The sequence below is a fragment of the Crotalus tigris genome, unplaced genomic scaffold, assembly GCF_016545835.1.
Source record: "Crotalus tigris isolate CLP2741 ecotype Arizona unplaced genomic scaffold, ASM1654583v1 scf7180000024291.2576520, whole genome shotgun sequence".
Lineage (NCBI taxonomy): Eukaryota > Metazoa > Chordata > Lepidosauria > Squamata > Viperidae > Crotalus > Crotalus tigris.
This window is the reverse complement of record NW_024100464.1, coordinates 1,946,876-1,973,351: the sequence shown is the minus strand read 5'-3', so window position 1 is coordinate 1,973,351 and position 26,476 is coordinate 1,946,876. Positions and strand designations below refer to the sequence as shown.

Here is a 26,476-nt window from a genome sequence, read left to right as displayed (position 1 = left end):
TGTACATTGTTTCATTGGAATACCATTTCAAGGTTTCCAGAATTGTCATTTCTGATTTTTTGGGTCAGTGTTTGTTGTTGGGTTAATTTCCTTCTCAATTCTGCCTAAAAGGTGTTAATTTTTGTTCCAGGGGGAATCCAGTGTTAAATTATTTTATTGGAGTGAGGAGGGGCAGGAACCCTGCCTGCTGGGTTCCTGCCCCAAGCTCTGGAAAATCATTCTGCAATGTGTTATAAATGAGTTTGTGTCCTAAATGGGTTTTATCTGTCTATCCTTTTCCTGAAAAATGTGTGTCTATCTACAAGAGCCTTTTGAAGCTCAAGTCTGCTTGTGTGGGGAAATAATTTTCTTAAGTTACTTTTCGTATCCTATCATTTATTGGTGATGCTACTATGAAAATTTTTCTTATCCCAAATATATAAGCATTTCTCAATCTCTAAAATAATGTGGTCTATTTTAGAATAAATGTTCTCCTACCTCTGGAAAGTTGCACACCTTAAAATATTAGGCTTTTAAAATTATTTGGAGTTTTCGGCATTCTCAAGCTGCCTAGCATTTTTTTTCCTTTCTCTCTTCCTTTCAAGTTGCAAGTTCTTGTCCTTAATATGTTGCAAATGGTCAAGTTCAAAGGTGACACATTTCATTTTGTTGTTCCCCATTTGTCTATCTGTTTCTTTAATAAATGCAGTATTAATGCCTTTTCAAAATGCCTGTAAGCAACCCCCCTTCCAATTTTTTTTTCCTGCCTCTCCTGGGAGAGTCCATCCAGAAAGGTGGGGGGAGACCTTGTTCTTGTATCTTTCAGCCCTGCAATCCTCTCCCAAACCTTTAGAAGCAGAACATACAGACCCAGATGCTGCCTCCATCCATTTGAGCCATGGAATTGGGTTTTGGATCCAGCCATCCACTAAAAAGCCACCATGCAATCTGAGTGGAAAATCTTCCCAAGTCCTATCATTCCCCAGATGCCTGTGAGAGCTGCAGAAGGAAGGATTCCTGGTGGCATGTGAAGCCTCAGAAGAGAAAATTAGACTGTGGGGGGAGGGTGGAAACTCACTGTAAACTTTTCTTTCTTGCCCCATTTGTATTGTAACAAGCCAGTTGAATGTATTAATGGAGAGATGGTGTTTGGGAATAGGTGGCAGAACAAGTACTGAACACCTTGGACTTCTATCTGGTGGGAGGGAAAATTTATCCAGAATGTTTATATTGACTATTTTGTAAAAGTACCTGCACATACATACACACACCCACACCATTCAGAATCACACTTGAGTCTATCCCCTCCACCTACCTTTAGTAAAGTTCTCCAGGCTGATTTTTGCTCTATTGCACCAAAGCTTTGTGGGACCAACTTCCAACAGATTCCAAGGGGGGAGGGAACTAGGCCCCCTCAGGTGATTTGCAATTCATATGCCCTGACTAAGGAAGCAACAGGAAAAATCCCAAACTTCAGCCCTGAATATCTTGCACTGTTGGGCTCAGATTGTGATTCCTAGAGCTCATTATGTGCAATTTAAAGAAAAATTTAATAGCCTGGCATACTGGCTAACCTCAATTAGGCATTACAAACCTGGATGCACTGAATTAAGAGCTAAGGCAAAAACAACCCTTGAAATTGGGCAGCCAGTGGTCATGTACTAAGGAGAACCATGGCTGTGAAGAATTTTGGGAGGAATGCAAACCTGACTGGAAGCTAAAGGTGATATCCAACATTTGAAAATGATTGGCACAGAATATTGGACACTATAAATTTCTTTTCCACCTAACAAAATTTTGCCCTGACTTTTAGAACTTTATGGGTGCAAGTTCCCCAAGGGATCTTTTTCTGCTGCCTCCATTAATGTCTTTTTTTTTTTTTTTGCTTAATAGTTTAAAAGCTTGTTTACTAAGTTTCCCTGACCAGATCAATTTTAATGTTGTGCCAATAAGTGTGTCATACATTTACACACTTAAGGCACAAAGTGGGGATTGATGGAAGTTAGCCCCCCCAGAAGGAAATATTAAAAAGGAAAATATATTTTTCACCAAAAAGATTTTTTTGAAAAGCAGAAACCAAACCTGGCCCCAAATTTCTTTGTCCCAAGCAAGAGTTAACCCCATACAAATGCAGGTGTAAAACCATCAGAAAGTTGGAGCCAGAGAAATCAAGAAGACAAAAGAGAAGATCTGCATACCCCACCCAAACTCTAGGAGTCAGCCCCATCACCTGGGAACCAGGATATGATAATAGAATTAAACCACAGATATCAAGGCCTAGACAAACACTCAGAAACAGCCTCAAGGTTCATGCCACAGGAACAGGAAACTATTCCAAACAAAAGGCTAGAGGGGGTATAAAAACCTACTACACCATGTGCTCAGCCCTTTTCTCCTCTGCACTTTCCTGAAGAACCATCTTTCTGCAATAAGCTGTGACCTTCTTCCCAAAGCAGTCGCCGTGTTTGCTTATTTATTCCCGGCTTGGATGAACCAGGATGAAGACTTTACTTCGATCTTAAGAAAAGAAAAACATTAAAGTGTATAGTCAGATAATTGTATTATGCAGAATTGCTAGCATTACAAGTAGTGACGGGTGCAGTGTTCTGTGGTCACTTTTTGACTCTTTGACAAGCAAAGTCATTGGGGAAGCCAGATTCACTTAACAATCATATTATTATCTTAACAACTGCAGTGATTCACTTAACAACTGTGTCAAGAAAGGTCATAAAATGTGGCAAATCTCATTTAACAACTATCTGCTTAGCAGTGGAAATGTTGGCCTCAATGAGTTGAGGACTATCTGTATATCAATGTAAAAATCAGATATCAGATCTTGCTAGTAAGCCCCTAAGATGGAGAATGGGAGATCATGGATGAGTGATCTGAATTTCAGCTTCTCACAAGGAAATGGTAAAACAGTGAGCTCTTGTGGATTTGAGTGCCAAGATCTGAGAGAGGCAACATTTTTGTTGTCAGCAGCAGCAGAACCTTTAATAAGAACACTGAGCCAGCCAAACTCACTTTCTAATCGCATTTGGAAATGTTCAATGTGACCACCTTATAAATATTAGAGACCTTCAAAATGGGAAGCTTAATTTGATACCAGTGAGCTTTACCTTCTTTGGATTAAAAAAAAATTAAACAGAGACTTGAAAATTTAAAAGAATATACAATTGGCAAAATGCAAAAAAAAATGCAAACATACCACAAAAATTTCTAAACACAACTATAGAATCACATCATCCATCATTTTTTTATCTTTTACTTCTTAGGCATCACTAAGAGAAAAGATGTTATATATTTTTTGGTCAATTCCCAGGCTCGCAGGTTAATGTCCAATAGAATATGTATATTTTTTAAGGATTTCCCTTTAATCCACCCACTGAAGTCCAGTGCCACATTTCTGTTAGCTCTACTTTGCTCACTCACTCACTGTTTGTTTATTCCATATAATATCTTATATAATACCTTATATTTGTTTCCATTAACCTCTGTTTATGCACAGAAACATTTAATTATGTATAATAAACAAACATCCAATGATCAGCTAATCAAAAATGGTGTTTTCATCCCTCATCTTGAAATACATAAGTTTTATGATTAGTCTTTTTTCTTCCATATGAGTTAAATTCCACAGGCAATACATTGTATTTGTGCATCTGTTTTAATGCTGTTGGTGTTTTCATATCATTCTACCAATAATATTTGATTTTATATTTTCTCTTGTGTCCATTAGGATTGTCATGTATTCAGAAGTTCTAAACAAGGAATATGCTCATATGTGCTGGAGTGTTACATGTTTTATGCCTGAATTGCAATCAGATACCACCGTGCAGTGTTCCACGTCCTGAAAACTATCACATGGGAAGCAAATGCAAAAGTATGGGAAGCAAATCCAAGTAAATAAACTGTTTATACACATCCATACATTCCTGTAATTCCTTACTTCAAATCTATCTTTGTCATTAATAATATATTTGCAGTTTTCAATTGTAAGAATTTATAAATAATTATTAATTATATGTTTTTAGGATTGTATTGGACTAAATTATTTTGGAGGTTTCTTTCATCTCCTTTCTCACTTTTCATGGAAAGTTGGATTTGATTTGGTTTAAGAACTTAGTAATATTGAATTCCAACATTTCTTCTGGGCAAGAGAGCACAGCAATCAGGGGGACCAGACAATATTTTGCAATGCACTTACATTTTAATAGGACATATATGGAGAACTTCTGAAGCAGGTGTCAGAACCTATTCTTCCCTGGGGGGGATCTATCCCATTTCTTTCCTAATTCATTTCTATCTGAGGGCTCTGCCATTCTCCTGAGGGGGAGGGGGGAAGGCCCTGTGGTATGTTATTCTGCTTTGCTACAATGTATCTTTTCCGCTGTTCCTACATACTTACTCTTTGAACTGTCTCTCCCTTATGTTATCTTGGGATGAGAAAGGAATGTGCCTCCGGCCATCTGGCTTATCTCTTGTTGTGGAAGGGAAGGTGTGAAAACCCAACAACATCTTCACAAGCATGGGAAAAGATCCTGTTATCAGCTCCTTTCGCACAGTGGATCAAACACCTGGGGATTGGCCCATTCAAACTGACCGGATGAATTATTGGGGTGGGGTTATGCCTGGGAATCTTTTAACCTATTGATCTGAGCAGGAAACCCTCAGATCCTGCCTATTATGCCTGTTATCAGTTTCTCCTAATAAAAATTCCTTTTGGAAAGAAACTGTTCCAAGAGTCCTGCTTTCTTGGGATGAGGTTTTGAAATGGGCCCTGACAGCAAGTAGTTTCATCTGCATCTTGGTATAATATTTAAAGTTTTTAAAACTTTGCTCAGTTGCATTGAGTTGAGCTGACAGTCTTACTTCCTTCGCTGTCAACTTGATGAGCAACTCTGCATTCATGCAGTGCACATGGATTTCTTCATGCATTGTGACCTTTCAAACCTATTCATTTTTAGAATTGCTGAGTGATTATTTGCATCCCAAACAATCAGTGTTCAGGTTATGACATCTTTCCTTTGCCATTCGTGGGCACACTGTCATAAAAATTGTCAAAGAGAATTGTCAAAGAACAGGGAATTCTAGCTGGCCTCTTCATTCTCTCTCTTGCCATTCAGCATAATTAGCTCTTAGGCCTTATAAGTTTTGTCGGTCATACCTGGCCTTTTAGAGCCAAGTATGTGTCAAAAATAGAATCTTGTGCAATAATCTGATGTCAAATTTGGATTTGGAGATAATCCAATGCAGTTCAAATTTAATGATAATATTTATCTAATAAATGATCTGAACTCCATGTCTCCAACCACAATGAAAAAGTATTTTCAGCTGTTGATGAGTTCGTGTGGTTTTCATGACTGCTTAGACCATTTTATGTTTCTTTATTGATATTAAGTAGATCTACTATCAGGAAAAGAAGCTAGTTATAGTACTTGAAAGGATAAATTATAATCTAGGAATTCTTTCTTTTGAGCATGGAACTAACTGATTGGCCTTAAGACAGCCATTAAGGCTCAACTTCTCCATAAATAGTTAAAAATAGCTTACTTTACAGGTTTGTTGATACAGTTAACATAAGATGATTATATGATCTAAAATAATAAGAAAAGCTCTGAGAAAATTTCATAGAAATGCTCATTGATACTTACTCCTGAATAAGTGAATGAAGAAATATGTGGGACTCCTATGTACAGAATATGCAGAATTTTGTGTTGCCAAATTCCTCAATACATCACCCAAAGAAAGGCTAGAAATAATCAGGCAGGTAGAACGTTCCATCATCAATGTATATGACAGTGGCTAATGTTTGAGTCACAATTCCAGATGTGGCTTCTATTTCTTTCCTCCAAGTTTCCTCCAAACTATTATGTGCTCAAGTGGACACTACATAAAGGAAAGGTGATAGAATAGAATAGAATAGAATAGAATAGAATAGAATAGAATAGAATAGAATAGAATAGAATAGAATAGAATAGACCTAGTCCAGTCCCCTGTTCATGTAGGAGAACCTATACCATCTCAGACAGGTGATTGTCCAGTCTCTTTTTAAAAACTTCCAGCAATGGAGCGCCCACAATTTCTGGGTTAAGCTGTTCCACTGGTTGATTGTTCTCACTGTCAGGAAGTTTCTCTTTAATTCCAGGTTGCTTCTCTCTTTGATCAGCTTCCAACCATTGTTTCTCGTCCTTCCCTCTGGTGCTGTGGTGAACAACCTGACCCCCTCTTATTTGTGGCAGCCCCTCAGATACTGGAATACAGCTATCGTGAATTTTTTCCAGTCTCTCAACATCTTTTTTGTGATATGGTGACCAAAATTGGTTGCAGTATTCCAGGTGTGGTCTTACTAGGGTTTTATAAAGTGGTACTAGTACTTCGCATGATCTTGATTTTATACCTCTGTTTATACAACCCAGGATTGTATTAGCTTTTTTGGTTGCTGCTGCGCACTGCTGGCTCATAGTTAAGTGATTGTCAACCAGGACTCCATGGTCTCTCTCACAGTTACTGCCTCCAAGCCAGGTTTCACCCAGTCTGTATTTGTTCCTTTGGTTTTTCCTGCCTAAGTGTAAGACTTTGCTTTTCTCCACATTGAAACTCATTTTGTTGGATAGTGCCAATTGTTCAAGTTTGTCAAGATCTTTTTGGATCTTGAGTTTGTCTTCTGGGGTGTTGGCTATTCCTGACAGTTTGGTGTCATCTGCAAATTTGATGAGTTCCCCTTCAACTCCCTCTTCTAAATTGTTTATGAAGATATTGAAGAGTACTGGGCCTAAGACGGAACCTTGTGGTACCCCCCTGCTTACTTCTCTCCATGTAGATGTAGTACCATTGAGGACTACTCATTATGTACAGTTTGTCAGCCAGCTACAGATCCATCTGGTGGTGATGTAGTCTATTCCACCTTTTTCTAGCTTACCAAGGAGTAGGTTGTGGTCTACTTTGTCAAACGCCTTACTGAAATTTAGGTATACTACGTCCACTGCATTTCACTAGTCTACTAGTTTAGTCACTTTATCGAAGAATGAGGTCAGATTGGTCTGGCATGATCTATTTTTAACAAACCCATGCTGGCTGCTAGTTATGACTTTGTTTGCTTCTAGCTATTCGCAGATCTGTTTTTTAATACAATTTTTTATTAGTTTTCCAGTTTTACAATTGAGTATTTGGAAAGCCACGTGTGATTGGGTTAGTCAATAATTCAATAACAACATCTTTAATACATATCTCAGGTTGCATCATCTAACATTCCTTTTCTATTTCCCTTAACATTTGCTATGTAAATTTCTAATTATATCCAACTCAGTTAAAACACTTATCAATATTTTTGCTTATACATATCCATGTCCTGTTTTTAAGTTTTACCTAATTTTAATATTTAATTGCAATATTCCAATTTAACCTTTAATATCCATAATATTTAATTTTCGGGTAGCCCAAATTTCCTTTATTTCACTCCATAAAAGTTATACTATCTACATTACATATATTACTTACATAAATATATTCTTATTTTATTTCATAAACATTTTCTATTTCTCATCCTAGTACATCGCCACAACAATGGAGTATCCTTTATTAACTCAAATCTATAATCTGTTATCTGGACTAAACAATAATTCAAAGCCATTTCCTAATAATTAATTTTCATTTCCCTTATAAATCTAAGTCCCCAATAATAAGCCAAATAATCCCTTGTTTTTTGTTATTTTCCAACAATATTTAAATCTAATAATCAAAATTCCCTTCATCTCAAAGTCTCCCTTTAGCCCATTAATTGAGACTTTAGGATCTTCTCTAATAAATCAGAAGACCCTCATTTTTTAAAATCTAACTTTAGCTTTCTTTTTATGCCAACCAGGCTTCAATACCAATGCTTTTAGATCATCAGATAGATTTCTCTTCATTTTTATACATGTTACTTGAACTGAAGGAGACCATCTAATTGCCAATTTTCTAAAGAAACTGGCCCATTTATAATCATTAAGTTGTCGCCCTGGTGGCACAGATCTCCGTATTTGCTCTAATATATTTGTCTTCCATTCGATCTGGTCTTCTTCTTCCTCAGGTTTCATTTGGTTTAAATAGTAAATCGTGTCCTATTTTGTAGTTGTTGTGTGCTTGTCTAAATTATTGATAGGCTGTACTTGTTGATCTTTAATGCCCTCCGTCTTGATATTACTTTCTTCCATTTCCGATATTTTTTGAATTGTAGGTTCTTTAGTTGCAATCAGGGTTTGGTTGTCTAAAATTTCAATGCATTGTTCTTGTTCTTTAAAGTCCTCGGTCTTGGTGTTAATTTCTTCCGCTTCTGTTGTTTTTTGGATTGTAAATTCCTTATTTGTAATCAGGATTTCGCTTTGTAGATTTAAGCTGACACCTTTGTCTTTCAGTCTAGATTTAATTATCTCAGTAGCTTCAAGATTTTTTTCAAATATAAGTTTATAGTTAGCCGAGATTTGTTGCTGGTCCTCCTCCATTCCTGGCATGGTTATAGATGGTCCTTTAGTGAAGGCTATTTAATAGGCAAAAGTCAGTAAGTATTCACCTCCACAGTAAAAAGCAGTTTCATCTCCCAGCTCTTCTCTCAGCTTTTAATCTCTTTTAGATAATACCAAGGACAGATCTGGGCTATGAGCAGGCCTCTTTTTCAGGAATATTCACTTCCTATACCAACTTTCGCCACAGATGTCCTCAATAACATTTAAAATCTTTTTTCAAGTCCCAGGCTAGTTTTTTTATCCAATTTAAGTTTTTTTTCATCTTTTTTACGAGTAGATAGAGTAGCAGGTCCCCATGAGAGTAGGAACTTTTTGGGTCCCAAAATATCAAAAAGAAGCAAATCCAATTATTTAGTTGTACTTTTCAGGACTTTATTTCTTCTAAGTAGTCAGATGCCACCATTTTAAGGGTGGGGGAAAGATGTCCCCTTCCCTCTCTCCTCAGAGGAGGAAGAAATGTCAAGCTTTTTACAGGAAAATAGTTGGGATACAAAGAAGGTAAGATCGCACCCAATTTCTCTGTGGTGCTTTCAAAAGTGCTTGTTAGTGATTTTGGCCTCAGCTGGTATTGGCTTAGTGGTGGGGCATGTTAATGGCTGATAGTTTCCTCATCGGTCCGAAGAGTTGCCTGGGATCAATCAGGAGGGCTGTCACCCTTCCACAATCACTCGGAGATCCTCTTCATGCTCGTCGCCCCTCCAGGGTGACTTTCGACCCTTTTCAGGGTCCCCAGGTGGGAGAAAACCGGACGATGGAGAGAACGATCACCCCGCACATCCACCAGCGCCATGATCACAAACCAGAAGCCGCAGATCTGTTTTTTGATTATCTTTTCTAGGATCTTCCCAGGTATTGATGTTAAACTGATTGGTATGTAGTTTCCTGGGCCCATTTTTTCCCCTTTCTTGAAGATGGGGACCATATCAGCCCTTTTCCAATCCTCCAGGATTTGTGGAAGATGTGGTGCAATGGTTCTGAGATAACATCTTCCAGCTCTTTCAGAACTCTGGGATGTAGGTCAGGTCCTGTCAGGTCCTGGTGATTTGTATTCATCAAGATTGGATAGGTGTTCTCTTATCATTTTCTTGCTTATTTTGATTTTTGTTTCTAGTATGTCTTTTGCAGTGTTTTTTTGGGGGGGGTGTTGGGCTATGGTTTCTTTTTGTGTGAAGACTAATGCAAAGTATGAGTTAAGCAGCTCTGTTTTCTCCCTGTTGTCTGTAATTTCCTTACCATCTTCTCTCTTTAGTGGACCTACAGTTTCCTTGATTTTTTCTTGTTAATATGTTGGAAGAAACTTTTTTAATTTTCTTTGATTTCCATTGTGAGTCTTTGTTCGTACTGAGCTTCGCTTTCCTGACTTCTTCTTTGCATGCTCTGGCTGTCTGTTGATAGTCGGCCTTGGTTATGTGCCCCTCTTTCCATTTTGTGTTTGTCCTTTTTATCTTTTAGTTTGTTAGTGAGATTTTTCTGCAGCCATGCTGGTTTCTTCCTGGATTTCTTGTTTTTCTTTCTCAATGGTATTGTGCTGATATGGGCTTTGGTGATTGCTTTTTTCAGGGTTTCTCATGCTTCTTGGGTTGTTTTCCCCTTTAGGATTTTCATCCATGGGATCTTTCCTAGGTTCTCTCTGAGTTTGTTAAAGTCAGCTCTTTTGAAGTTTAGACCATCAATTGCTAGTGTTTGCATTATATTAAATTCCAGTATGGTGTGATTACTTTCACCCAAGGTTCCGGCAATTTCTATTCCCTCTATCACTTCTTCTCTATTTATAAGGATTAGGTCCACTATAGCTTTGCATCTAGTTCTCTCCTCCACCTTTTGGGTGACAAAGTTGTCGGCTAGGTTGGTTAGGAATCTGTTTGATCTCCTGCTCACTGCAGAGTTTGTCTCCCAGTTGATATCTGGATAGTTGAAGTCTCCCATTATTACTGTGGTGTGTTTCCTACATACATTTGTTAACTGGTTGGCAAAGAGTTCATCTGTTTCTTTTGGTTGGTTGGGTGGCCTGTAATATACACCTATGGGAATGTCACTTTTTTCTCTTTTATATTGACATATAGACATGCTGGAGAGATTTTGTGTAGGGTCATGTGCATTTCTGCAGATTTAAGCAGCATTTAAGGCTTTTATGCCTGTCCATGGGTATGTTTCCTGTATTTCCTGATTGAGTTTTTCTTTTTTTGTCAACACTGCCTACCTCATTGTTTGGTTTGTTTTCTTGGGATTTGTGATTGGTTTTGGGTTCTAGAGATTCTAGAGATTGGTCACCCTCCCCCTTCGGTTTTAGTTTGAAGCCTCCTGATGAGTTGGGCCAGTCTTTTTCCAAGTACATTTTTGCCTGTTTTTGTGAGGTGTGGCCCATCGCTTGCCAAGAGTCCCTTGTGTAGAAAATGTAGTCCGTGATCCAGGAAATGAAAGTTTTCTTGGTGACACCAACCCTTTAGCCAGTGGTTTATTTCTAAAATTCTTTTTTCTCTCAATGGGTGTTGGCCTTTCATTGGGAGCACTGATGAGAACACTACTTGTGCTCCTAGCTTCTTAACTTTGTTGCTTAGTTATTTGTAGTCTTTCAGTATTGCACTCAGGTTGTTTGTAGTGTCATTCATTCCAATGGGGAGGAGGAGGAGGGGTAGTAATCTGTGGGCCTAATTATTTTAGTTAGGTTCTCAGTCACATCTTTGATTTTTGCTCCAGGGAGACAGCATATCTCCCTGGATTGTATGTTTGGTCTGCAGATGGATGATTCTGTTCCTCTGAGGATAGAATCTCCTATTACCAACACTCTTCTTTCTTTTTTTTGGGGGGGGGCTGCAGCCTGGGGTGCTTTTCTGTTTGTCTCAGGTGTGCTTGTTAAAGGTATATTTGAGGTGACTTTTTAAAGGATTATTTGAAGTTGTTTCTTTGTAGGTGTCTGCATGTTTCCTTTTACGGGGAGAAATTGATTGCTCAGTTTTAATGGGGTTGCTTCTGGTTGGGTAGGATTGGGCAGAAGGGGTTTGTTTGTTGTGTGTTGTTTCTTTCTTTGAGTGTTGTACAACTGTGCTTTCATATAATACTTTGAATAATATTAAATTATATGTTCACATCCCAATTTTAAAAGTGGTCAGAACTCCAGAGAGCAAAAAATAGTTATTTAAAAAATGCTATTGGAAATATTTTAGTATCCTCTAATGTTTAATTTTTTTTCAAACATATAAATTGAGAAATGGGTGATATACTTTTGCCAACATGTTAGGATAAGAAATAGAGACATGTGTTCTGTATCATGCTGTATATAATGCATTATATAATTTAAAATATATTTATTCTTATTTCCTCCCCCCCTGGCATCCCACCATACATTCTGTCTCTCAAATCTTAAAGAGACAGATGCAACAGAACAAAATATTAATAATCAGGCTTAAAGCAGCATTTGACACTGTGGCTTGACTCTGAATCTGATTCAAAAAATACATCAAAATAATGAGGGAACACAAATGGGTATCATTCACTGTAAATGACAAATTAAAGATTTTTAAAAAAATAGTTCTGAGTTCACTGCTCTGTAACTTGGGTATGTCAATTGGATCAACAGTTCATAGAGCACTGACAGTGCTCAGGAACTTTTGCAACTCTTAATCTTCTACATATCCTCTACACTTCAACAGCCAAATACTCTGTATGAAGCAGACAGTGGAACTGAGAAGCCATGGGGACATGTTTTAGAAAAATCACACAAACTGTATGTCAGAATCCAATTATATGACTTCCGGTGGATCTGCGTTGGGCGATGGCGGCTACTTTGTAGCCGTCCTCCTGGGTAAGTGTAATGAACCGCTATGAACAGCAGACATCAGCTGTTCAGCGGTTCAAAATCCCCCTCCCGGGCAAAGGGGGGGGGCAGAGGGTAGTCTGAATAGTGGTAGAGCCTCTTATGTACCCCCAATTTTTCTTTTTTGGGGGTGACAGAGTGCTCCCACGGAGTTCAGACTGTCTCCGCTTCCCAGCTGCTTTTGTCCTTGGGACAAAACAAGCCCTCGCAACCACCTCCGCGTTTAAAGTGATTTAGTGAGTTTTTTTTTAAGAAGCGGACAGAGTTGTTTAGAGGATTTATTTTTTTGCTTTCCTTGACTTTACATGTATTTTAAATTTAAAGGTTTATTCTTTTGTTATAGTCTTTCTTTTTATTTTTTGCTTTTTGCTGAAAGGGAAAGTAAAATGGCGATCGGCAGACTTTCTAGTGTTTTTTTTTCGGGAAGCTAGAATGGCGATCGGCTTTTTTACCTTCTCTTTTTTTTCTTTCTTTTTTTTAAGGACTGGATGGATTTTAGAGTATTATTAATTTTTGTTGTTTAATTTTCTAAACATTATTGTTTTGGTTTGATTTTTTGTTTTGCTTTTTGTATTTTTAAAAGGCAGGCATTTTGTTTCCCCCCCCCTTCTTTTTTTCACTTTAACGATTGGAGTGTATATTCTAATTTCTTTTATTGATTTATTTTTCGCCTTTTTCGATTTTATTTTAAATCCAAAGGTTTATTGTTTTGTTTACAGTCTTTTTTTTCTACTATTTGCTTTTTTGTTGAAAGAGAAAGTAAATGGCGATCGGGAGACCTTCTAGCGTTTTTCTCTTTTTTTTTTTTGGGGAAGCTAGAGTGGCGATCGGCTTTTTTTACTTTCTCCTTTTTTTTTTTCTTTTTAATGAATTGGATGGATTTTAGAAGTATTATTATTGTTTTGGTTTGATTTGTTGCTTTGTCTCTTGTATTTTTAAAGGGCAGGCATTCTGGTTTTGGTCTGATTTTTTGTTTTGCTTTTTGTATTTTTAAAAGGCAGGCATTTTGGTTTTTCTTCCCTTTTTTTTCTCACTTTAACGATTGGAGTGTATATTTTAACTTTTTGTTTTGGTTTGATTTGTGGTTTTGTCTCTTGTATTTTTAAAGGGCAGGCATTCTGGTTTTTTCCCTCCTCTTTTCCTTCTTTTTTTTCATTTTAATGATTGGAGTGTATATCTTAATTTTTTTTATTTTTTTTTCTTCTTTTCTAACTCCCTTTTTTATTTTTTTATTTTTCTCATTATTTTAAAGATTTTCCTTTGAGGGAGTTATGATTTTCTTTTGAAGGAATTTTTGTAATTTTTAAGAAGGAGTAAAGTTTTTTTTTTAAGATGGCTCCAAAGCGTCCACTGAATTTCACAGTTCCTAAATCTTCTGTGGCCCAGCCAACAACTGTGAAGGATATGCAACAAATGATGGGAAATTTTACAATTCAAATCAGGGCAGAAATGAAAAAGATTTTGGAAGAAAATAATAAGATTTTGAGGCAAGACATAGTTTTGGCTCTAAAAGGAGTTGCTTCTGTTCTTGAAAAGTTGAATTCCCATGTGGAAGAAGTAGCTGAAAAAGTGGAATTAATGGAGGGGAAAATTGAAAGTATGGAAAAAGAAATGGAAAACGAGATTCTTATGCTTCAATATGGTCAAATGGAATACGCCTTAAGAATTAGGGGCTTGGAAGAGTCCTTGCAAGAAGATCTGAAAGAGATGGTTGCAAAGGACTTTGCTGTAATTTTGAATAAAGAAAAAGAAGGAATACTTAGTGAAATTGAAAAACTATTTAGAGTTAACTCTGCGGTGGCAGTACAAAAGAATTTGCCAAGAGATGTGGTAATTTACTTTGGGAAGAAATCTTTACGCAATGAAATTATACAAGCTTTTTATAAGAAGAGATTTCAAATTGCTTCACAAGATGTTATAATTTTAAAGGAGATCCCATCTAAAATTTTAAGAAGAAGAAAGGAGTTTGCCTTTTTAGCAAATGAACTTAAAATGAGACGAATTTCGTTTAGATGGGATGTTCCGATTGGAATGGTGGTGAATTACCTGGGAATATGTTACAGACTTAATACTGTTTCTCAAGCAAAAGATTTTTATACTTCAGTATTGGGGGTATGTTCATCTCCATCTATTAAGTTCAAGACTTTGGAAGAAATGGATGTAGAATCACAGTTTGAAGACTCTAAAATTGGGCAACCCCTGTTTAAGAGATCTCAACATGTTCAGATTGAGGAGCAGGAGACAACTTGTGTAGCACAAAACTGTAAAGAAAAGCAGCAACTGAAGAAGAGTAATGAAATTTCATACCTAGTGATTGCTGAATCTGTGGGAGAAGCAAGACCCATAAATCCTTTGGAGCAATCTTCAAGGATGGAAGGGTCATCTGAGATGAAAAAGGGGAAATTCCAGCCTGAGGGGCGTCAACAAGTTGAGAGGAAGGGGCAGAGGAAAATCTGTGCAACGTATAATTGTAAAGAAAAAGACCAACAGAATAAGGAGCTTAAGGAATCCCCATATGTACTGGCTTCTGAGTCGTTGGGAGACTCAGAAAATTTGGAGCAGCTTTTGAGGACAGATCCTAAAGCATTTGTTTTAAGTTTTATGACGAAAATGGACAATCGAGGCTGACAATAATAATATCAGTATGATAATGAATGGAGAATGAAAATGGACAATTGAGATTGATAAGGACTGGGGTTTTTGTGGTTGCAACTTGTTACTGATGAAGATTTGAATATTTATTGTGTTTATGGTGGATGGAATTTCCTATAGTGTTTTTTGAGGGTGGAATTTGCTATAAACTGTCTACTTTGGATGGAATCTGATAAGATTTAAATGAGTATAAAGGTGTCTTGTTTTTTTTTTCCTTTTTTAAGTTTTAAGTAATGTATAAGTTTATGAAAATGATAATAATATTTATGATATTAGAAGGATTGGAGTATATTACAATGTGTTTAGTGTTTTGGGCGGGATTTTTAATGTTTAAAGTTTTAAGTAATGTTTAGATTTGTGTTTTTGATTGACTATAATTTGTTTGTTCTAATGTTTCAAGTTTTGATTGTTTAAATTTGTGTTTTGGAGGGACTATAACTCGTTTAACTAAATGTATTTAGATTTGCTTATGATTTATGCTGACTTTATATTGTAGTTATAGATGTTTAAAGAAAGCAGTGCTTAAAATTGTGTCTTGGAAGAAACATATCTAGAAGGATGGATAATATTATAAGTAAGATTAGAAGATTTTTAGAGTATATTATAATGTGTTTATTATTATTTTCTAGAAATAATTCATTTAATTTAAGGTTCTTAGGATTGTTTAGGATTTATAGGTTTCTTAAGTTTTATATGTGTTTTAAGTTCTTTTTCTTTTTTTTCTTTTGAAACATTTTGGATAAGCCTGTAATCAACTCTGGGAGGTTCAGGGGAGGGTTAGGGAGGTTTGGGGAGTTGGGGGAGGGTATGGGTAGGTGGGCGGGTTTGGGGAGGGGATTTATTTTGTAAAATGTTAAAAATTCTCAATAAAAAAAAAAAAAAAAGAATCCAATTATATTTCATCTCTAGTTATCAATTATAGAAAACCCCATTTCTGCCTTCTATGGATTCTGTCATACGATGAAGGGAAGGGGGTGAACAAAGGGGCTTTATGGCCATCACTTCCTTCAGTACACTTCAAAGGAACTGGATGTGTGTATCACCAAAAGGACTAACCATAACAATGGGGCTATTACCTTTCATGTACTTTTCTCTGAAGTCTCCATCCAGCTGGCAGGAAGGAAAAGGGGGTGGGAGTGTAATGCCTGAGACTGTTGCGGAAAGAAGGGGGTGATTGGGTAGGGCTACTGGGGAACCCCTTAAAACCTTGAATGTGAGAGCTTGGACCCCAAGTCCTGTCTAGAACGCCTGCAACCATTTTCTCTTAATAAAGGATGCCTGTTGGAAGAATTATTTCTTCTTAAGATGCAAAGTGGGGTGGGTCCTGACATTAGACAGGACTTGCAAAATTAATCCACCTGGAAGGGAGACCCTTGCCAGGGAATTTTGCAAAAAATTCTCATGTCAGACAATGGAGCAGGAAAGGGGGAAAACTCCCTGGAAAGAGAGCCGCTGCCCCAACTGGAACCTTGCCAGATGTTGGGATCCGAGAGGTCAGATTCCTCAGGAGAAGAAGTGGTGGAGACATGGGACCACAAGCCTCACTGGTCAATGGGCATTGGAAAGAAAAGCGAGTGGGGAAAGGAATCAAGAAAGGTGACCCTGAGACGGGGGGGCCAAGCAACCAGAATGGAAGCAGGAGATGGAGAAATCCCTGCACACAAGTGAAGAGGGAGAAAGCTGGGCACCGTACTTAGACTGGATCCTAGAGAAAGCTATTGACCTGATGAAGAGAACTCTCAGCTCCCTAGGAGAGGAGAATCCTGAGCCCTACAGCTGCCCCAGCTCCTGGAGCCACAAAGGGAGAAACACCGAGGGGGAAGTGGAACCTGCAGCCCCGGGGACATCTGCTGATCCTGTAGTCCTCACCCCCTACCGACACGCTTGGGGTTTTTCCTAACCCAAGTCCTCAGCAACATGTCCCGCCCATATTCCTACATGGAGGAATATGGGCGGGACATCCCCAGCAACAAAGCCCGCATCTGGATCGTGCAATCTGCCCTGGACGGACCGGCTGCAGATTGGGTGGTGAACTTGCACGACTCCAATGCCCCAGAACTCAATGACTTCAACCGTTTCATGTCCTCTCTGAGAAGACAATTGGAAGACCCCCTGGCTGATCACAAAGCCCACAAAAGGATAAAAATGATGAGGCAAGGCAAACGCCCGGTGGCTGAATATACACAAGAATTCCAGGCCATTGCCAGCAAACTGAACTGGCCAGAAGACATCCTCCTTAGCCTGCCCCGAGGGGACCCACACCAACTTGAGGAATGGTACGTCTTGGCAGAGGAAGCAGAGCAGAGATCGACATATTGAAAAGACACCACCAAGGAAAACAATGGAGCCGCTCCCCGCCTGAGTTGACACACGAACCAGTGAAACCATTGGCTACAGCCAAGAAACAAATAGGGTGTTTCAAGTGTGGAAGAGAAGGGCATCGAGCTGTAGAATGCCGCTCCAAAGCCCCCCCCAGCACAACCCAGACAGATCCCCAATCAGCAAATCCGGAAAGTCTTCAGCTAAGCCAAAAGAAACTGCCATGAGAATGATGGAAATTGTGGAACCCCCCACTTCTGCTCATCAGGGGGAAAGAACTCCAGCCTACACCGCAGGGCTGGTGAACGCCTCAGATGACAGCTCGGAGGGTGAACCCCTGGTAAGTGGACGCATCGTACCCATCCTCAAGACAGTGACTATATTAATTCCCCCCATGCCCGAAGCCATGAAGGTGAAAGCCTTAATAGACTCTGGCTGCACCCGCTGCCTCATTAGCCCGACACTAGTGGGGAATCTGGGCATCCCATCAAGGAGACTGGAACAACCAATCTCATTTGGCCAGTTAGATAGATTCATAGCAGGAGGGGTACCAGCTACCGTAGCCACTCTACCAATACACCTCTCCCTGTGCAAACATGAGGAGGACATAACGTTTGTGGTGACCCCAGGCATGGAATGCCCAATGATCCTACGGATGGAATGGTTAAAAAAATGGAACCCCTGGGTAAATTGGAGGATGACAGAAATCAAATTCCCGAAGGGGGACCCTATGGACTTAAAATCCCAAGGGGGGCTACAAGAATCAAGAATAGAAAAAGCATCCATGGGAGAGGAAAAGGAACCAGAAATACCAGAGGAATACAGTGACCTTGCTGAAGTTTTCAGTGAGGAGAGGGCGAATGAGCTCCCCCCCCTCAACGACCCACAGACTGTGCCATTGAATTCAAGCCTGGGGCAAAACTCCCGAAGCCCAGATTATACTCCATGAGCTCAAAGGAGAAGGGGGAAATGGAAAGATTCATTAAAAAAAACCTAGAGAGAGGGTTCATTGAGCCAGCCAAGCCTAAAGTGGCTGCCCCGGTCCTCTTTAGAGAGAAGGATGGCTCTTTACGCTTATGCATGGATTATAGGGACCTGAATAAAATCAGTGAAAGCAACCTATACCCTCTGCCCCTCATGAAAGACATGCTGTCACACCTCTCAAAAGGGAATTTTTTTCTAAACTAGACCTAAGGGAAGCTTAATATCACATGAGAATTAAGAAAGGGGACGAATGGAAGACCGCATTTAACTGCCCCATGGGGTGCAATCAATTCAAAGTCTTGCCATTTGGATTACAAGGGGGCCCTGCAGTCTTTATGCAATTTATCAATGTTCTAAGGGAGCACCTGTTTAAGGGGGTCCTTGTTTACTTGGACGACATTCTTATCTTCACCGAAACAAAAGTGGAACATGTCAACCTTGTCAGAGCAGTTTTAAAGAAACTGCGAGCCGCCCACCTTTATGCCAAACTCTCAAAATGCGAATTCCACCAGGAAAGGATAGACTACCTAGGTTATCGCATATCCCCCCATGGCATTGAAATGGACCCAGATAAGGTCAGAGCAGTATTAGATTGGGCACCACCCCACACAAGAAAGCAACTACAAAGTTTCCTGGGCTTTGCAAACTTTTACCGCCAATTCATCCCCTCATTTGCCCAGATAGCCTTGCCCCTCACTAACTTACTAAAAATGAAGGGAGCATCCTCAGTAAAACCTAGCCAGCCACTAACATGGACAATGGAGTGCCAAGCAGCATTTGAGAGACTAAAGAGACTTTTTTCTGCCGAACCAGTACTAAGGCACCCAGACATGGATAAGCCCTTCGTAATACAGGCAGATGCAAGTGATGTGGCAGTGGGGGCTGTGCTATTACAAGAAAACGATGATGGAGTATTGCAACCTTGTGCATATACATCCAAGAAACTCACAGAAACAGAACAGTGTTGGCCTGTATGGGAGAAGGAGGCATACGGGATATGTTGGGCATTACTCACGTGGCAACAGTTCCTGGAAGGCAACAAAATCCCCTTCCAGGTGTGGACTGATCACAAAAATTTGGAAGCCCTGAAAGCACCCAGGAAACTCAATCCCAAACAAGCCCGCTGGTCCCAGCATTTTCACCAGTTCCAATTTAAGCTCAAACATTTATCAGGGAGAAAAAACTTCCTGGTAGATGCACTATCTTGGATGCCTCAATATAACAGCGCACGAACCACAGACTCTAAACCAGTGGTTCTCAACCTGTGGGTCGGGACCCCATTTCGGGTCGAATGACTATTTCACGGGGGTCGCCAAACAAGGCTGTCCGCCATTTTTCCCCCCTTTTCTTTGGCCACGCCCCTGGCACCCGGTGATGTATAAGTGGTTGGGGGTCACCACAACACGGGGAACTGTATTATGGGGTCGCGGCATTAGAAAGGTTGAGAACCACTGCTCTAAACTAATGATGGCAGAGTCACAACTGGCAGCACCAGTAACCACAAGAACCCAAGCTAAATTAAAACCACAACTGGACAGCCAAACTGGAATTGAATTCTGGAAAAGTTTGGAAACAGATGAATGGTTCCAGAAAAACAAAAATGTGTGCACAATGAGAGACGGATTGCCTTGGGTAGGGGAAAAGTTATATATACCAACAACCCAAAGAGTCACTTTCATGCAGCTTTACCATGACACAAAATCAGCAGGGCATTTTGGATTTGTAAAACTTTACACTTAATTAAACGGCAATTTTGGTGGCCATCAATAAAAAAGGACATAGAAAGTTTTGTAGCCAGCTGCCCAAAATGTGCTACTGCAAAGAGGTTGCAAAGGAATTGCCAGAAAGCAATGGGAATACTGTTGTCTGGACGATCACGGACTTGTTTTCCAAACAGGTGCACTTTATCCCTTGCCAAAAGATTCCCACTGCAAAAGCCTTAGCAAAACCTTTCATCCAGCACATTTACAGATTGCATGGGGCACCCTAACCCATGATCTCTGATAGCGGAGTTCAATTTACGTCTGCATTTTGGAAGGAATTTTTATCCCTCTTAGGGACCACTCAGGGGCTGACATCTAGCGATCATCCACAAGGGGATGGACAAACAGAACATTGTCATTCAGTACTTGAGCAATATTTAAGATGTTTTATTCATTTTCAGCAAACAAATTGGACAGACATACTCCCTTTTGCAGAAGTTGCTTACAATAATGCAGTCCACTCCAGCACAGGTTACACTCCTTTTCAAATAGCCACTGGTCAAAGTTTCAACCCCATGCCAGAATTAACCCCACAGGAACCGGCTATCCCATCACTGAAAGAATGGATGGAACAATTACAAAACACCTGGCCAATAGTCAGAAAAGCACTAGATGAAGCTAGGCAGGCATACAAAGCACAAGCCGATAAAAAAAGGGTTGAGCCTACACCATTCATTATAGGAGAAATGGTGTACTTATCTACAAAATACCTAAAGTCCCTACAGCCCTGTAAAAAACTTGGACCAAAATATATAGGGCCTTTTCCAATTAAAAGAATCATAAACCCAGTAACAGTAGAATTAGAATTACCCAAAAATCTCAGGCAAATACACCCAATTTTTCATTGCAGCTTGCTGAAAAGAGAGCGTCAGTCACCTCTACGGCCAAAAATCCCCCCACCACCACCTCCAATCATGGTGGAGGGCGAACAACACTTCGAAATAAAGGAAATCCTTGACTCTAGGAGATATCATGGAGCGACTCAGTACCTAGTTGCCTGGAAACATCTCCCTCCCTCACAAAACGAGTGGGTCCATAAACGTCATGTCAGAGCCCCGAAGCTATTAAAGAAGTTTCACACAGAATATCCTAACAAGCCTGACTAACTTTTATACCTGTTTTGTTTTCTTTCAGGTGGATCTGTCTTATTTTTGAGGGGGCAGGATGTCAGAATCCAATTATATTTCAGCTCTAGTTATCAATTATAGAAAACCCCATTTCTGCCTTCTATGGATTCTGTCATACGATGAAGGGAAGGGGGTGAACAAAGGGGCTTTATGGCCATCACTGCCTTCGGTACATTTCAAAGGAACTGGATGTGTGTATCACCAAAAGGACTAACCATAACAATGGGGCTATTACCTTTCATGTAGTTTTCTCTGAAGTCTCCATCCAGCTGGCAGTAAGGAAAAGGAGGTGGGAGTGTAATGCCTGAGACTGTCGCTGGAAGAAGGGGGTGATTGGGTGGGGCTACTGGGGAACCCCTTAAAACCTTGAATGTGAGAGCTTGGACCCCAAATCCTGTCTAGAACGCCTGCAACCATTTTCTCTTAATAAAGGATGCCTGTTGGAAGAATTATTCCAAGAGTTCTGTCTTCTTAAGATGCAAAGTGGGGTGGGTCCTGACATTGTATTTCCTAATACAAATAATTTTATAAAAATCCTCTGCAGAATATGAGGAACTAAATGTAGTTTCATGATTTTGTTTTGTTTTTTGCTTTCTGTTTGAACACAGTGGAATCACTAGATTTTGAAAACTGTGATGGGGTAATTAATAAACCTAGCACCTCAGCAGATTTTTTAAATTAAAAAAATGGCTCTATACCTGTCAACTGTCCCACTGCTTTAAACAGCAAGAGAAACTCCTGGGAATTTCTTTTCCAAGAGTATAACTTTATTGAAAAGCCATATTGGTACAGAAATAAAAAAACAGTTCTGACATTTTTGCAAGCAAACAGCATAGGACAACTTCCCCTCTCCCCAGGGACTCTCCTTGTCCATTGTCCACCAATCATTTGCACTTGTTTTATTTTGGAAACAGCTTGTCTGCCTGGGATGTTCCCAGGCAATGCCTTTGGGATTTGGGTCTGTCTCACGTTTTCAGGCGGCACACTTGCATTCCAGAGTTCCCTCCCAAACTTCCTGTTACTGTTGTCTGGTTGCAAGCAGGGCTCATAGCAAGTCAACCTGACAATATCAGAAAACCCTGATTTAAAGTAGGAAGCACTTTTGGAAATAAAAATGCTATATAAAGAAGTTTGATTTCGCTACAACCATTTACGAACTCCAGATCACACTTTGCTATCTGGCACTACATACACCTCTATATGTTCTACCAGTTGATCCCATAGTCCATCCTCTCTCCATTTTACTCTCCTCTGGTCTTTTTAATTTACACTGGAGCTTTTAATTAAATAAGCAGTTAGCAGAGCTTTGAGTGGCTGACCTGGTTGCTTTGGTTACATAAACAGGTATTTGGATGTCTGGTGCTTCCATTCTTTCTGCTGCTGTGATGCCTTGATCACCATATTATCCTGCTGGGACAAAGACATTAGCCAGGATTTTACCACATGCCTTCTCTGAGTGGGTTGAAATACACAAAGTATTGAATGTGCTCAGCTGAGGCCTCTAGTTGTTTTTTCAGCAATGTTTCTTACTCTACTGAGATCCATTCTTTTCAGCTCATCTGATCGTTTAGCTGTCATTTTGTCCTGTGATTTTTCCAGATGCCTTTTAATTAGAATATGTTTTTTCTCCAACAGTCCTGTCCAGAGTTTTATTCCTTTGAAGATTTCTGACTCCCAGTTCAATGATCCATATAATTATAACTTTCTATGATTTATTCATTCTTAAAATAATAGATTTAAATTCATGAAATCTTATTGCCTTCTTTGATAAATTAATTAAATTAATGGATTTACATTAATGGATCAGGGAAATGCTGTGGACATAATATACTTGGATTTCAGTAGGGCACTTGACAAGGTAGACCACTGCTCAATTCTTGATAAGATATAACAATGTGGGATAGACAGTACCACCCACAAATGGATTTGCAGTTGGCTGACCAATCGCATCAGCATGTAATCCTCAATGGAATTACATCTACATCAGTGGTTCTCAACCTTTTTAATGCCACGACCCCCAACCGGTCGTAAGTCGAGGACTACTCAACTGGTCGTAAGTCGAGGACTACTCAACTGGTCATAAGTCGAGGACTACTCAACTGGTGCAGCACCGTTACAGAATGGGACTTTTGGCGGGCTCAGCAGGGCAGAGACAGCCTGGACAATTCCTATTGGCTTTTGAAAGCCAATAGAATTAGACTCTATTCAAAAGCCAATAGAATAAAAGGGAGTAGCACAGCTAAGGAAAAGGGGGAAAAAGTGGCGGACTGCGTTGTTTGGCGACCCCCATGAAATGGTCATTCGACCCCAAATGGGGTCTCGACCCACAGGTTGAGAACCACTGATCTACATGGAGGGAAGCAGGCAGTGGTTACTTCAAAGTTGTGTCAGGTTCAGTACTCTTCAACATCTTTGTAAATAATCTATATGAGAGGATAGAAGAGGAACTCATCAAATTTATAGAAGACACCAAGCTGGGAGAATTGTTAATACTTTGAAAGATAGACTCAAGATTCAGGAGGATCTTGACAGACTTGAGCATTGAGCCCCATCCAACAAGATGCAGTTTGGTGGTAAGAAAAGTAAGGTCCTACACTTAGGCAAGAAAAAACCAAACACATAGGTATAGAATAGGTGGCATCTGGTTCAAAAATAGTCACTGTGAGAGGAATATAGGTGTCAGGATCCAGTTATATTTCCTTTCTATCTATCTCCTCTAATCTAAAACCAATTATTACTATTTCCTGGGTCCTGCCATATCCCAAGGGGGAGGGGGGACGTACAGAGAGGTTTTATTACTTTCACTTCCTCCATTCACTACAAAGTAACCTTTTGTTTATTTGCCCCTACTAACGATTACAATGGAACCATTTGACTATGTCCCTATGTCCCTCTGAACCTCTCTTTCTTACTGGGCAACTAGAAAAGGGGGGGGGGTGAAAAGACACAGGCCTCCAGAATCTGGTTTATTTCTCCATCATCAAGATAAACTCTGAAGAACTGGTGAATGATCATGGAGCCAGTTTGATGGGTTTAACACCTAGAAAATTGCCGCCCTGAGTCAGCCGGAAGGAATGTGGGGAGGAGTTTGCTTAGGGACAGTTTAAAACATCGATGTATAAGGGAATCCCTCAGATCCTGCCTATCATGCCTGCTATCAGTTTCTTTTAATAAAAGTTCATGTTGGAAGAGACCGTTTCCAAGAGTTCTGCTTTCTTAAGATATGGATTGAAGTGGGTCCTTACACTAGGTGTCCTAGTGGACAACCATTTAAATACAAGCTAGCAGTGTACTGCAGCTGCCAAAAAGGCCAATGCTGCCCTAGGCTACATCAACAGAGATCAAGATCATGAGAAGTAACAGTACTGCTTTATACTGCATTATATACTGCATCTAATTTTGATCTCTGCAATACAAAAAAGATGCTGAGACCCTAGAAAGAGTGTGGAAAAGAGCAACTAAGATTATAAGGGGTCTGCAGGGTAAATAATATAAAGAACGTTTAAGGAAACCAGGTATATCTAGTCTAAGTATGAGAAGAATTAGGGATGCAATGATAGTTGTCTACTAATGCATGAGGGGCTGCCACAAAGAGATGGGGGTCGACTTATTGCCACATTCACCTCTGCTTCAGCTTCCCCCACCCACTTGTCTCCCCTCTCTGTCCTTTTGGGCACCCTGAATTCTGCTTCAATCTATTACCCTACACAATCTCCCTTCTTTCTCCTGATGCTGACAAGGTTAGCTGAGGGTGTCTGGGAAGCAGCAGGGGTGACAGAAGCCAGGATGGCAGGCGTGCAAGGATTACAGTACATGTATAGTAGAAATTGGATTTTCAGTGGTTCGTAAGTCAATTTTCAGCAATTTGACTATGTTCACTAATTAATGGTATTCTGGGGAAAAAAAACCTGAGCAAGGTAGATATTGGTTACTCTGCCTTTTTGATTTGATTTTTTCAAATACTTAACCCAAAGGGAACTTGAACTTGAATGATCCAAGATGGCAGCAACATAGGAAGCAGAATTGGATCACAGGGAGAGAAGTAACCATCTAAGTAGGAAGGTACTAGGAGAAGGGGGAAGGGAGGAAAAAGAAGCAGAAAGCTAGCTAAGGAAGATAGAAAGGATAAGGGATTAGTTTTTTCCAGATTTTGCCAAGTCCTATATGAGAGCCATAGCTGTCATAGTTTTCATCCACCACTAGATGTCAGCACCAGTTCATTTTTCAATTTTCAAAATAAACAGTTGTCTTTAAAATGAGAATCTTAACCATTCAGCAATTTCAAACTTATCCAAATTTAGGTTTTATATTCATTTCATTTCATTTCTATATGTTTTAGTCCTCCATAAAAGGTTTAATTTGCAGCTTCTGTTAGTAAAAGGGTGAGGCCAAGATCCCCCTCCTTCACTTTTGGAGGTTTTTTGCTTCTTGGGATTTTTTTTTTCAGGAAATTAGTTGATAAGTAGGATAGAGAAAATTGATGTTCTTACCCAGATTCAAACATGCTGTTTACAATCAGCTTAAAGTAGTATTTTTTGACTTTGGTTGCTTGTAACTTGGGCTAGACTCTGAAGTTAGGCTAACCTTTCTCCTGTTGGTTTCTGGAAGGCTTCTTCTGGACTGATCGGGTTGACCGCCATCTCTCTGTGGTCCACAGGACTTCCTTCCTTCCTTTTTTGCCACCTCTTCAGGGCAACTTCGGGCCCATATAGGGTCCCCTAACAGGAAGAAAATCAGCCGTACAGTGTGAACCCCCTTGATCCCTCAGCTGCTGTGCTACTGTGCAAAACTGCAAAATCTGTGCTTCTGGCTTTCAAGGCTTTAACAATAGAGAACAGCTGTGACAAAAAAGAAAACAATCTGGGCTACAGACAAAGAGAGAATTAACTTCAGGAAAAAATATTTTTTTGAACTCTTTGGATTACAAATATCTACTTAACTGTGACTCCAAAGCTATTTGCAGAGAAAAGAAAACCTTGATTCTTGGCTATCATGGAAAATCAGAGACTTATAGAAAGAACTGATCAAGAAAAAACAAATACCTTTCTAGAGGAGATATATGATATGCTGCAACTAATTCAAACAACAGTGATTTCAAACCACAAAGAAATCCAAAATAATTTTGAAAATATAAACCAATTTATTTCCAATTTAACTTTACAACAAAAAAATCCCAGAACACCACAATGGAGAAGGAGCAGATAAAACAGATAACTGAATACAAATTCGAGGATAGAGACTTAAAGATGAAACCTAACAAAACAAAGAAGTATGATTTAACCCAAGTGGAAAAAATTCACAAGAAATATTGGATTTGGAAAAGACAACTTATAC

The 26,476-nt window shown here is 39.5% G+C and overlaps 1 protein-coding gene across 2 annotated transcripts in view; it reads left to right on the top strand.

Moving 5' to 3' along the window:
- The window catches only part of PBX1 (PBX homeobox 1), a 579,370-nt gene extending 553,467 nt beyond the window's left edge, over window positions 1-25,903 (top strand). The window contains exons 9-10 of one of the 2 annotated variants that reach the window (XR_005554387.1): window positions 3,719-3,862; window positions 25,751-25,903. The gene's annotated coding sequence lies outside the window, so the exon portion shown is untranslated. Of the gene's footprint in view, window positions 1-3,718; window positions 3,863-25,750 lie in introns of those variants that run through there. The other variant, XM_039324024.1, reaches the window with a different exon arrangement.
- Window positions 25,904-26,476: the final 573 nt, after the last annotated feature.